This window comes from Ambystoma mexicanum, chromosome 10 (genome assembly GCF_040938575.1).
Source record: "Ambystoma mexicanum isolate Mex_15411 chromosome 10, UKY_AmexF1_1, whole genome shotgun sequence".
Classification (NCBI taxonomy): domain Eukaryota; kingdom Metazoa; phylum Chordata; class Amphibia; order Caudata; family Ambystomatidae; genus Ambystoma; species Ambystoma mexicanum.
Window position 1 is genome coordinate 865,147,457 of NC_090932.1, and position 13,663 is coordinate 865,161,119.

Here is a 13,663-nt window from a genome sequence, read left to right on the forward strand (position 1 = left end):
GATGCAACTGAAGCAGTAAGAGTAATATGTACCTAAAGCTAAAGTAATCATGGATCTAAATAAAATAAAATAACTCACTGACCAATAACTGTAAATACACAATAATGCAAGGAAGAAAGACAGCGTATAGATTGCTATAGAGGAATATTTAACATGGCAAGGACGGCCATATTACGAAAATGGACCCTGGCTCGCGGCAAGCTACCTCAGAGACATGCCGAGGCTGTAAGAATCAGGAGACACATGGAAACAGTTTTGTGTGCAGAGCCAATGATGAGTCAAGGTTTGGCTTCGAGTTAACAATGCTATTTTCAATGGATAAGCACAGAGCACAAAGGATGTACATGGATAAACTCTGAATGTGGGACATTCGTCATAGATGGAAGAAGATGAAAACAACTGTGAGAGCCAAACTGTTGGTCAATTAAAAGTGTGCAAAATTCATATGAGATAGAGTGAGCAAGTCTCTAGAGGGCAAGGGAAGCAACAGCAGCTTGCATAAATTGAATCAAATAGCAGTAATGGAAATTTGTGGTTGCTTCACATGTGACTCAGAAATCGAAAAAAACGGGCTATTCATTAGAGCCTTAAGCTAAGATAGTGGTGGGCTCACACTCCCTTGAATGTTCCAGGACAGTAAACAGGCACAAAGTCAACTACAAACAGAAGACTTTGGCTTGTGGCCTACTGAGGAGAGAGGATGGAAAAATGGGAAGTAATCTGATAGGATTCAAAAACATAGGTTTCATTTTCCGTAGGTGCTGCTAGGGCGCCAAAAGTCCAAGGTTGGGATAGTAGACCAACCAATCAGTGAGCTTGGGGGACAACCTAAAATACAATGTTGCAGAAGCCAGTCCACTGTTGTTATGTCCACTATAATCAGTATTATACATATTTAGAGGTAGTTTAAGGCGTGCCCTACAGATACGGCTTAGCCAATGATGCACTAATCCTTATATGTTTTATAAGTAGAGATGCTCCCTTCACCAATCCCTTCCTTTGATAGGTTATGTATTTTGCCACGTGGAATGACGCTATAGATGAGGCATACTGGGGTATAAAACTTCCATGCAATCAAATTTGTTTGTGAGTTTGCAACCATCAGTCCAATGTCTGCCAGTTGACCTTGCTTTATTCAATTGATATTAAAGTAGTACTTTGCCATATTTTTTGAGTCTGCCCGATTATTTGGTCTGAGATCTATTATTGTAATTACATCGAACACAAAAGACGCTTAAAGGTGCTAGAACACAAATGTGCCTCTGCTAAAGAGGACAGTGGTAAAATAGCATGAGGGAAAGTGGAGTACTACTGTGCCGCTCAACCTGCAACATGGGGCATTGTCTAGAAAAGATTATCAATACATCATCAAGGAGAACAGTCCCCGCAAGAAGACCTAATAACCATGACATGTAACCTGGCATTCCATGACTTGCGCTCCACCAAACCAGCCCCCTGGAATGGCAACACCTGTGATCATGGGACTGCCAACCCCGCCACACCTTAATCAATTAACACAGTGCCCCCATTCCCTCTTCAACACCCTACCCACACGACCTGACTGTTTCCTAAATGACACCCCTTGTGACAAGCCCATGACACCTTTTCCATTGATAGCATCGCCTATGGTGACTTCGCAGGGGGTGTGGTGTGTCTTGAAATGGATATAAGGACATCTTCTTTCATCGTTATACTATATTTATGCATACATATCTTGATTTGTATTTGTCTTTGATGTGTCCTATATTTACAGCTAGGAAGGTTGTGATGTGTTTTAAGTATTTAGGGCAAGATAGTGGTTAGTTAGGTGATACATATGGGGTTATCACATTCGGTGGCTGATACAGATTTTGCCAATTTTCTTTAGCATTAAAGTAAAATTGTGGATAGTATTTGAATTGAGATACAATAAATGTTGAGACCTGTGGTGAGCCAGAAGAAGGACGCAGACACTCTAAGGACATGGTTCACTGTTTTTTAAATTAAATTAAGATTATAAAGCCTAGCTTTCCCTATCACTATGGGTGATCCCTGCCTATCTTCTAACTAAGGTGCTTGTCCGTCATATGTGAAAGTTGTGATAATTCCCAGGATCTCGTCACTTCTCCCCAGAGGGGAGCCCTTCTCTATGTGGCTATGGAGGTGAGACTGCTACCCAAAAGTTCCCCTGGTTAATCCATCTAATAAACACTCTGGGAATACTACTGTGTGCTGTTGTAAAGTTTCTTCTGAATCACAAGGAAGATCCAACATAACTGTGATGAAGAAGATGCAGGGAAACATGAAGAATAACCCTAGGATAAATTACCAAGGTACTGCAATGAGGTGGCTTCACGAAAGCATGAAGAGGACCTCAAACAACTGGAAAGAGACTTTGACGTTATGTGGGGGTGAACCGTGATGTATAGATTAGCGATTAAAGAAGGACTCCGAAAACAGGAAGCTGGTCTGCTGCGGAAGCGAGGGAAGCTGGCGTCCTAAAACACCATCCGGGGACATTTCCAATTCGAAGAAGAGGACTTACTGAGAGGCAATCAGCCTCTCAGACCAAGAACTTCGAGCAGTAGTCAGAGAGGCCCTCTGTGAGTCTGGACAGACTGACTCCAACATCCACTATGCAAATAAAATATCATACATCAATATAAGGAAGTCATGGTTGCGCGACCTTCAGGAGGTGGACAGAGTGGCCCAGAAACTGTGCCCAGACTGCCGCAAGCAGAACAGTGCTGCAGAGACGGACTGAGATGGGAACCAATGTAGACAGACATGCAGAAGTTGTGAGTGCATGGGAAGCCGACCCAAGACCCTGGGAAGAACCGGAGATGCACTCCAACTCCAGCCAAAGTAACAGGAGTTGGAAGAGACCCAGGTGAGGTCCAGGGGAATGTTCAAATTAGATAAAGAGTCAAATGTTACCTGGGCGTGATCCCCTTCGTCACAGTGATACCCAAAGAATCAAGAAGCAAGTATTACTCGGGAGTAATCACCCTCATCACAGTGATCAACAAAAAACCAAGAGTCCAGTGTTGCTTGAAAATAGACTCTGGCACATTAGTACTGATATTCAAGGATGGAAAAGAAAAGAAACTCATAGGTACAGTCTTCCCAAACATCAAAGCTACTTTCTAAGTAAAGAATATCTCAAGAGTGAATTTCCTCATCACAGCAGTGACGCCAAGAGTCCCAACTAGCAAGAGTGCCTCTGGAGTGAACACCCTTATCAAAATAGGAAACCCAACCTGCATGAAAGAGATCCAAAGGACCAAGAGCAGTCTGGGAGCAATCTCCCCCATAGTCCAGATACAAGAAGCCCTAAGAGGGTATCAACAGTAAGAAGAAGAATTGAGAGAACATTAACTCAGTTGTTTATTAATCCTTGGGAGGAAGTGAAAGGACTTTTAAGAACTTGTTCAAGAGAATATCAAGGAACAGTCTTTAGAAATCCCCCAAGTAGACCAGTAGAATGGAGTCATTCTCCTGATCCAAGTGCTTCTGGTAAAACAGATGCTTTCACAAGAGACTGCTGTTAAGTCAGCCAAGAAAGAATGATTTCAGTAGTATAAGGGGGTCATTCTTCTGTTGCTTTTGTTAAGAGGAGCCTGGAACATTGGGTGGTTTAATACTTAGAGGCAGGGATATAGTAGTTGGCTTGCACAGAGGATGGCACTTTTTGGTTTTGACAGTCATCCTGACAAGCACCCAAGTATTATCTGTTGAGGCAGGGATGACCACGCTAGAGATAGAAAAAGACAGGTTTACTTTATTTGAGTTATTAATAAATTGTATAGCTAAAAAGAGAACACTGTGCCAGCCTCCTTACTCCATCACGCCACAAAGTCCAAAAAGAATTAAGTCTGGTGTCCAAACTAACCTGTCTGATGGTACCACTTTGAAAACTAACTTATAACAGAAGAATGCCTCTCTTCCCCTGAGGGTATTTCCAGTACCAGCCGACAATGTTGTTGCTTAATTCACCCTTCTTACATAATCCCTTGTGACTTTCATGGATTCGTTTTTGTAATTCTTCAAAGGGACCACTGGCTTTCCTCGCCTCCTTGGACATCACTTTTGGTGATCTTTTCTAAGATCTTTTATCCAGGTTGTGAATTTCAACATATTCTTGGTTTAAATTATTACTCTGACTACTTTTTTCTCCTGAATGATTATAATTCAGTTAATTCTGGCCTGCTTGGCTTTGCACACATTTCAATTGGTAAGTTCTTCTGAACTCTGATTCATAAGGTTCTTTCTCTTTACTATTCTGTATTTCATGTAGAGAATGTTGACTGTTTTCCCCCTTTCCTCATGGTATTATTAGCCACTGTTCCTTTCTCTTCAAGCTTAGACTATTAGAATTAGTTTCTTTTGCGTCACAGTCTTTAAAGTTCATTAACTTCTGATTGAACTTTGCCTCATCACTTCTACTGACATGAGCTACTTGCATGGTATAATGATCCCTGCATGTCCTCCTGTGACTCCCGTTCTCCCCCTCTGCCTGGTATTGTCTTGCTGTCTGTGTCTCTCCATCAGAGTTCTCTATTTCGGGCTCCCTTCGCCTGGTACATTCTCACAGTTTTCTGTGAGGGCCTGGATGCCACAAAGAAATGTCTGTCCGGTGGTTTTGGTGAAGTTTTGGAGACTGGCTATCTACTATGGCTGTTCCGTAGTCTCACCACCACCTCTCTCCGGGGTCCTACCCTTTTGGTGGCTCCCTCTTGGGATTTGCCATAGCGTTGGCGTTTAGCTCTGCAAAGTCAATAAGTAAATTCACCTTCTCATAGCACAGAAAGCACTGAACATGCTAGGGAACACTGGATAGCACACAGTGACCACCTACCTCAGGGAAACATGTTGGTTTTCCTCCATATAGTCTGTGCGATGCTATGTGTCCCTGCTGCTCCCGTTCTGAGAGCCATTGCGATCGCCGTCCCTTGCGTTTTGCCAAATGTCTACAAAACGACAACACAATTATCCCGAAGTGATCGTGAGCACGATCGCGCTGATTAGGTTAACACTGGGATTAGTGGCAAGGCTTAATTCAGCCAGTCTTCCAATCCTCTCGCCCTGTTAGATCCGCATGCAGGTAATTCTGGGAATGGGAACGATAAATCGGCAAAGGGGCATTGCCGCGCTACTTAGCTTTGCGTCAGTGGGGCCTGACAGGAAGAGGCAGGGACGCGGCCCAGCTACGAGGGGTGCTGCCAGAGAGCCGCCTGTGTATGCCCGCTCATAGCGAAGTCTCCAGCACTGACAGCTACTCAATGTTGCGCACGGATGCAGGCGCGTCCCTGGAGTTCCTTGACATCATTCTGCTCCATTGTGGTGTCTCATTCTCTTCTGTTGCCAGGGGGTTATTAGCCCCTGCTTGCAAACGTGACACCTACAAAATGGGCAGATGTCACACTTGCCATGACCTTGGCACCACTATATGCTTTTGGTTGATTATACCCTCAGTGTTCATGCCATGCTGCAGCATTAAACCCCCCTGCCCTTTGCGTCTCTCTCTCTCTCTCTCTCTCTCTCTCTCTCTCTCTCAGGTGTTGCAAGGTCAGCATTCTTCAATGTCCTCGTCCCAGTGAATTGGACTTTGTGATTTAAAGGGACATGTTCTACTTGATAATAACAACGCCTATAGAGTGTTCCTTTGTCCCAGTCTGAAGTCTTACTACTTTGTAGTATTGTAGGGCATCCCATGTACAGTCCAAGGTATGCCTAGCTGTAGGGAGCTCCTTACAGGAACGGGAGTCCTTGTCCGCCAATGGCGAGTCTCTTCCAGTGAGTTCCCACTTGCTTCGACCCCTAGGAAGAGCGTTTTGGAGCAGGCTCACCTCCTTAGCCTCACAGGAAGAGGCTCCCCCTTGGAGAAAAGGGACACATTCCTTCGATTCATCACAGATGCTGGAGATGAATGGGATATTTTAGGTTTTTCCCATACTCGAAACGTGTTGCACATAGGAAGTGATATTGTACAAGAAGACTGATACATTTTACATTAAATACATCCATTAGAAAAAAAGACCACGGAAAATTGAATCAATGTAGGGTGTAGAAATTGGCTAATGAAAAGAAATTGACACAAAAAGTCCACTCTAAATTAATTGTCTTTTTATTAAGTGAATATATTTAGTGATTATTTTAAAATATTTGTCCCTGACAATTATATGCATTGATGTGGAACTATTGGTTTGTTTGGCTGAGAAACTTAAATTAAAACACTAAAAGAATTATAAAAGGGTGTCTTTATGTAAGAGATGGTGGAAGAAAAAATATTAATTGATGGATGGCAGATGAAAATAAAAAAAGACATTTTGAGTTAGATTACATTCAGATTTCTCTTGGTTCCCATTAGATTATAGGGGATAGATCTTCATGGTTGTTATTTTACTGCTTCTTCTGGGTCTGAATTTTCGGGTAGTTTGGAACTAAGGGCCATAGGTCGTACATTTTCAACTAGAACAATGTTTATTTTTTTTGTCCTTAGGAAGGTTTTATACCTAACAGTCCTATTGGTGGGAGGTTATCTATAGGTGTTACCATATACCCTTGTGCAGGGTGTGAGTTGTCTCTATCTCAGGATTTTAGCATCCCACTTCTAGCAACATTTGTGGTGGGTCAGAAGAAAGTGTCGGAAACAATAAGAACATTTCCGACATTTTTGTATTAAAGAATAAGGCCTCCCTGCCTATGTAAATAAATAAGGTACTCATCAATCATCAGGAAATGTCCAAATGAATAAGTCTGCTGTCCACAACTATTACTAACTGACCCTACCACTATTCTAACAAACTAAGGTCAGGAGAATTACTCCCTTCTCCTGATGGTTGTTTCTTGCATTCGTCTCCTTTTTATTTTCATCTTAATATACAATTATTTCATAGTTTCTGGTCACCTTCTTTATCAGTTCGTCTAACTCGGCGGCCTCCCAGTCCTCCTGTTGTCCCTGTTACCTCAAATATTGTATGGGCAGCGTTTCTGGGGCCTGCATTTTCCTGGGACCTTCTCGTCCGTTCTGTTTCTCTGTCAGTTCACGCTGGGTAGCGTCCTCTTTGTTCCACTTTCTCTCGTTCTCTTGTTGTCTCAGTATCCGTTCTGGTGACCGGATCATTAGCTGACTCTTCAGCAATGTGGTATTGGCATCATTATGCGCGCATCCTGCTCACTACTTCGTTCTCGTGGACATGCCACCACTGGGTATTGGCTTTGCGTTCCTTCGGCTCCTCAGGCTCTACATCCGCTGGCTCTCCAGCAAATGCTTCCCACATTCAGAGCAGTTCTGCACATTGCAGGCTCCACAGCTCTCTCACGCTCCACCTCCTTCAGGTGTTATGGTTTCAGGGGGCCTCCCCAGCACTCGCATGCATTCCTCTCATTCGCTTATGTTCGGCGTGTACTTGTTCTTCAACTTCCTCATCGCAGTTAATTGAAGGTTTTTCTTTTAAAGGGATAGCTTCACTTTCTGGCTTCTAATGGTACAAGTTGGTTTTCTTTTTAGCCAAGTCTTGGAATTTAGTATGGTTTTGCACATCAGATAGCCCCATCTACACCGTCATTGGGAATGGCAGAGGGAGTTCCTCAGCAGAATGGGAGTACTTATCACCTAAGGGGGGAGTCCCTACCCATGAGGTCCCACTTGCCCAATCGACTAGGGAGGGTCTTGCAAAGTGGGCTAACCTCCCTAGCCTCAAAAGGGGAGGCTCACCCTTGGAGAGAAGGGACAAATTCCCTTGATTCGTTACAAGGGAATTGGATAACAATAAAGAAATGCTCACACATTTCACAAAAAGAAATCAACATGTCTCTGAAAAGGAAAATGTAAAGGAGGGTGCCCTGCCACCTCTGATAAAATCTGAAATCAAGTTTAATGTCAAGTCTGGTGTAAGTGACGGCAAGCCTTTGTGGTTGTATCTTCATCACGCGGACCTGTATAGAGTGGAATCATGATTCCATGTGTGATTGACAGAGTTCATCCGGACTCCAGGTAACCAATGGGAAATCTTGCCTCCACAAATATGCTTTAAAAAGGAATCTGGAGCAAGCACTCATCTGCCCAAGTACCGTGCATTGCTGCACACACTACTGGGGATGAAGGCCTGCAGCCATCACACTTCCTGTAAGCTGAGATTGAACAGGGTTGCAGGGTTTGAGGTGCCTCACTTTTTTATGTGATTGCTGTCACTAATCCACAAACCTCTTACATGTGGCAAGGTACATTTGGGTGACACGGGAGAATCACCCAGAGAATTATTCAATTTTTTTGAAAAATGTTTCCTTAGTGTGACAGTTCTAAGCGCGCTCACGCAGAGGTTTATGGCGAATATCTTACTGGAGGGCTATACTTGTTTACAACTAATGAGCAGAAACGACCAACTAGGAGGGTTCCCCACTGAAAACATTTTTTTAAATCATGAGTTAAATAGATCCATTTTATTGCGAACATTTTGTAAAAAATTGTTTTGGAATCCATACCATTTACAATTGGTTCTAGAAGGTAAAACTTGAAAACGTCCAATAGATGCCAGGTCACAACTACCAGAGGTATTTTCCAATGCATTTTAAGGATGCCAGAGCACACAATGTATGCCATCATAAAACATTTACATTATGGTTGTATAATGTAGTGTAAATGGTCTTGTAAAATGCCCTTCTGACACTATTATGCCGGTGCTGTTGCTCTGTAAGGAGATATATTCATGCTGGCTTTGCCAATACATGCCCTTATTATTGCCATTTCATACAAATCTTCATGCTGGCAGTGCAAACCTATAGTCAACATTCACCCACAAAACCATGGCCATGATATCACTTGTGCTTATAAGACTGGACTACGCAAATGGCCTCTACCTAGGACTCCCTGATGATCTCATGAGAAAACTACAAAGTCCAAAATGCATTGGCCAGACTGCTGCGCAATATGGCATTTCCCCAGCACTGCGCTTGCTTCATTGGCTTACTGACAAGAAAATAATATATTTCAAAACCCTCTGCATTGCCCACAGGTACTACCATGGGAAGGAGCCACTATCCTTCAGAAGAATATTCCAGCACTGCATGCCGGATCCAGTAAGTCTGCATTAGTCAAAGATCCGGACTTCAAGAAGATAAGAGAGTGAACATCCTCATTCCCCCTACTAGCAAAGACACTCTGGAACACCCCACCTAAAGACCTCTGAATGGAAGGGAGTCACCTGACACTCAGGAAACTGCTTCGGGCGTGGCTCTTTCAACAAACAGGTCTGTAGGAACAGCAACGAATCAAGAGCTACACTACAAGTAACCTGCTCAATCCCTCAGCGTGTGTAGTAAGGTGTCTAGGTGTCATGCCTGTGTTGCAAGCCCTCCACGCTTCAGACCAAACTGATAGACGTCCCAACTAAGAACAATAATCACAACCTTCTACGCTTAACAAAAAGGACTTTGGGCCTCATTATGACTCTGCCGGAGTCATTTTTTTTCCGGCACCCGGGAATGGGCAATTACCAGGTCATTACAGCACTGGGGGACCTGGTAATTGCCCATTCCCCGGCGCCGGAAAATATTAGTGAATGGTGAATGATGCTGGTACATCCGACATGGTCTGCTCGCGGGTGCCGGTTCCGCCCGCCAGGTCAGACCTGGCGGGCGGCAAGGCACCCGCGAGCAGGACTCGTAGTTTGCCGGTCCATTAACAACGGTGACGGTAGCTTACCGTCACCGTTGTTACCGGACCAGCAAACTTGTAACAAGGCCCTAAGTGTGTCTCTCTCTAAGTCACAAATTAATATCTCACTGTAAATAGCCTGTTTAACCCTAAATCAAACTCCTTACAAACCTGATCATTTTACTTGGGTTGTTAAGGTTGTGACTCCTCTCGCTGCAAGTTTCCAGAGCAGACCTCAATCACCCGATCCAATGAAATCCATGCCACCAAGCCCCAGGTAGCCACTGGACCCCACCCCACCTCTCCTGTCGGCCCTCTCCTCCCCAACTAAATTCCTACTGCCAACATCTTGCAACCTTGTCAGAAGACACACCAGGGCCAGAAACTAAACATTACCCTGCCCTATTATTGCACTAACATCCACCCAAACAAACTTTCGGTGCCTCCCAGAGCAAGGGGCTGATCCTACCGCTGGCCCGTCCTGTATAGATACCCCCTCGCAAGAATAGTTTTTCCACATTGGCACACAGGTGATGGGTACTTCCGCCCTGCTCTCACCAGCACCTCAGGTTTCTCTGCATCTATTTATCCCTCTATCCTAATAACATCCCGAAACCCTTTATCTTGCAGAGTCACGTGCAGTAACGCCAACATTATTGGCAGAAGGGCGCTATATAAGACCACTTCACATGACATTGCATTACAAAGGCAAACACACACACACTCACTTCAACACACATCCACACTACTCGCATTAAAACAGACGCATTCACACAACACTCATGATCTTACACTACGATTTTTTTTTAAAACATATCTTTCTTGTGAAACGGTCCCGGGCCTAGATCTCTGCTCCATTCACGCTCTCCATGGAGCCCATGCAGCAGCAGAAGAGAACCGGAGGCAGAGAGGGGAGTTGATTGACAGTCTCCTTTCTGAGTGCCGCCGCAGCACAGCCCAACGGCAACCATGCGGGGAGTGCGCACATCGATGCCTGTATGGCTTCCCGTGGGCCGTTCTCCCTTGCTCCCCCCTGCTGCCTGCATGGAGTGAGAGGCCGTGCAGGCATTCATTCACCCGCGACAAGAGCACACCAAATGATGGCCCACGCATAAGCGGGCGGGGCAGAATGCACAACTCTTAGCCTGGTGAGATATGCTCCTCTACGCTTGACCAACACACCCTCGCCGCTGGGGCACACATTACATTGGCATAATCTCTCCCCACAGACCTCCTTCACCCCTCCTTTTTCCTGCTCACACCCCAAATATCGTCATCCAGAGTCTATGCTAGAGGACACGATTGTCTCCGACCTAAAACATGCATGGCTAGTTACATGGATGCATCAAGCCTGTAAAACATGTTATGCAACCTCCCGTCCAATACCATCTTCTCTACTGGCAATCATGCTACTCTAGCTGTGGCAGCACCCTCTCTACACACAATGATCCTTCATAAAATAGGGCTGGGCTTAGAAAATGATCACTGGGTAAGGTCTCAAAAGACCTACTCTCCTCTCCTGACATTAATGTAATGATGCAAGGCTGTTCTTTATAGCTAAGACACGTGCCCCATCTCACCACGCTACTTGCAAGCAGCCCAGAGCCCATCTCACCACCCTACTTGCAAGCAGCCCAGAACCCATCTCACCACGCTACTTGCAAGCAGCACAGAGCCCATCTCACCACCCTACTTGCAAGCAGCCCAGAACCCATCTCACCACCCTACTTGCAAACAGCCCAGAGCCCATCTCATCACCCTACATGCAAGCAGCCCAGAACCCATCTCACCACGCTACTTGCAAGCAACCCAGAGCCCATCTCACCACCCTACTTGCATGCAACCCAGAGTCCATCTCACCACGCTACTTGCAAGCAGCCCAGAGCCCATCTCACCACCCTACGTGCAAGCAGCCCAGAGCCCATCTCACCACCCTACTTGCAAGCAGCCCAGAGCCCATCTCACCACCCTACTTGCATGCAGCTCAGATCCCATCTCACCACCCTACTTGCATCCAGCCCAGAGCCCATCTCACCACCCTACTTGCAAGCAGCCCAGAGCCCCATCTCACCACGCTACTTGCAAGCAGCCCAGATCCCATCTCACCAACCTACTTGCAAGCAGCCCAGATCCCATCTCACCACGCTACTTGCAAGCAGCCCAGAGCCCATCTCACCACCCTACTTGCAAGCAGCCCAGAGCCCATCTCACCACCCTACTTGCAAGCAGCCCAGAGCCCATCTCACCACCCTACTTGCAAGCAGCCCAGAGCCCAACTGACCACCCTACTTGCATGCAGCCCAGAGTCCATCCCACCACCGTACTTACAAGCAGCCCAGAACCCATCTCACCACCCTACTTGCATGCAGCCCAGATCCCATCTCACCACCCTACTTGCAAACAGCCCAGAGCCCATCTCACCACCCTACATGCAAGCAGCCCAGAACCCATCTCACCACGCTACTTGCAAGCAACCCAGAGCCCATCTCACCACCCTACTTGCATGCAACCCAGAGTCCATCTCACCACGCTACTTGCAAGCAGCCCAGAGCCCATCTCACCACCCTACTTGCAAGCAGCTCAGAGCCCATCTCACCACCCTACTGGCATGCAGCCCAGAGTCCATCTCACCACCCTACTTGCAAGCAGCCCAGAGCCCCATCTCACCACGCTACTTGCAAGCAGCCCAGATCCCATCTCACCAACCTACTTGCAAGCAGCCCAGATCCCATCTCACCACGCTACTTGCATGCAGCCCAAAGCCCATCTCACCACCCTACTTGCAAGCAGCCCAGAGCCCATCTCACCACCCTACTTGCAAGCAGCCCAGAGCCCAACTCACCACCCTACTTGCATGCAGCCCAGAGTCCATCCCACCACCCTACTTGCAAGCAGCCCAGAACCCCTCGCCACCCGACTTGCATGCAGCACAGATCCCATCGCACCACCCTAATTGCAAGCAGCCCAGAGCCCATCTCACCACCCTACTTGCAAGCAGCACAGGGCCCATCTCACCACCACTTCTTGCAAGCAGCCCAGTGCCCATCTCGCCACCCTACTTGCAAGCAGCCCAGAGCCCATCTCACCACCCTATTTGCATGCAGCCCAGAGTCCATCTCACCACCCTACTTGCAAGCAGCACATGCCCCATCTCACCACGCTACTTGCAAGCAGCCCAGAGCCCATCTCACCACCCTACTTGCAAGCAGCCCAGAGCCCATCTCACCACCCTACTTGCAAGCAGTCCAGAGCCCATCTCACCACCCTACTTGCAAGCAGCCCTGAACCCATCTCACCACCCTACTTGCAAGCAGCCCTGGCCCCATCTCACCACGCTACTTACATGCAGCCCAGAGCCCATCTCACCACGCTACTTGCAAGCAGCCCAGAGCCCATCTCACCACCCTACTTGCAAGCAGCCCAGAACCCATCTCACCACCTTACTTGCAAGCAGCCCAGGCCCCATCTCAACACGCTACTTGCATGCAGCCCAGAGCCCATCTCACCACGCTACTTGCAAGCAGCCCAGAGCCCATCTCACCACCCTACTTGCAAGCAGCCCAGAACCCATCTCACCACCCTACTTGCAAGCAGCCCAGAGCCCATCTCACCACCCTACTTGCATGCAGCCCAGAGTCCATCTCACCACCCTACTTGCAAGCAGCACAGGGCCCATCTCACCACCCATCTTACAAGCAGCCCAGTGCCCATCTCACCACCCTGCTTGAAAGCAGCCCAGAGCCCATCACACCAACCTACTTGCATGCAGCCCAGAGCCCATCACACCACCCTACTTGCATGAAGCCCAGAGCCCATCTCATCACCGTACTTGCAAGCAGCCCAGAGTCCATATCACCACCGTACTGGCATGCAGCCTAGAGCCCATCTCACCACCCTACTTGCAAGCATCCCAAAGCCCATCTCACCACGCTACTTGCATGCAGCCCAGAGCCCATCTCACCACGCTACTTGCATGCAGCCCAGAGCCCATCACACCACCCTACTTGCAAGCAGCCCAGAGCCCAT

General features: G+C 47.0%; 1 long non-coding RNA gene across 1 annotated transcript in view; it reads left to right on the top strand.

Moving 5' to 3' along the window:
• The first annotated feature begins 9,045 nt into the window (after positions 1-9,045).
• The window catches only part of LOC138493240 (uncharacterized), a 78,435-nt gene continuing 73,817 nt past the window's right edge, over positions 9,046-13,663 (top strand). Inside the window, exon 1 of the long non-coding RNA XR_011276324.1 lies at positions 9,046-9,231. This is a non-coding gene — a long non-coding RNA (uncharacterized lncRNA). The remainder of the gene's footprint in view (positions 9,232-13,663) is intronic.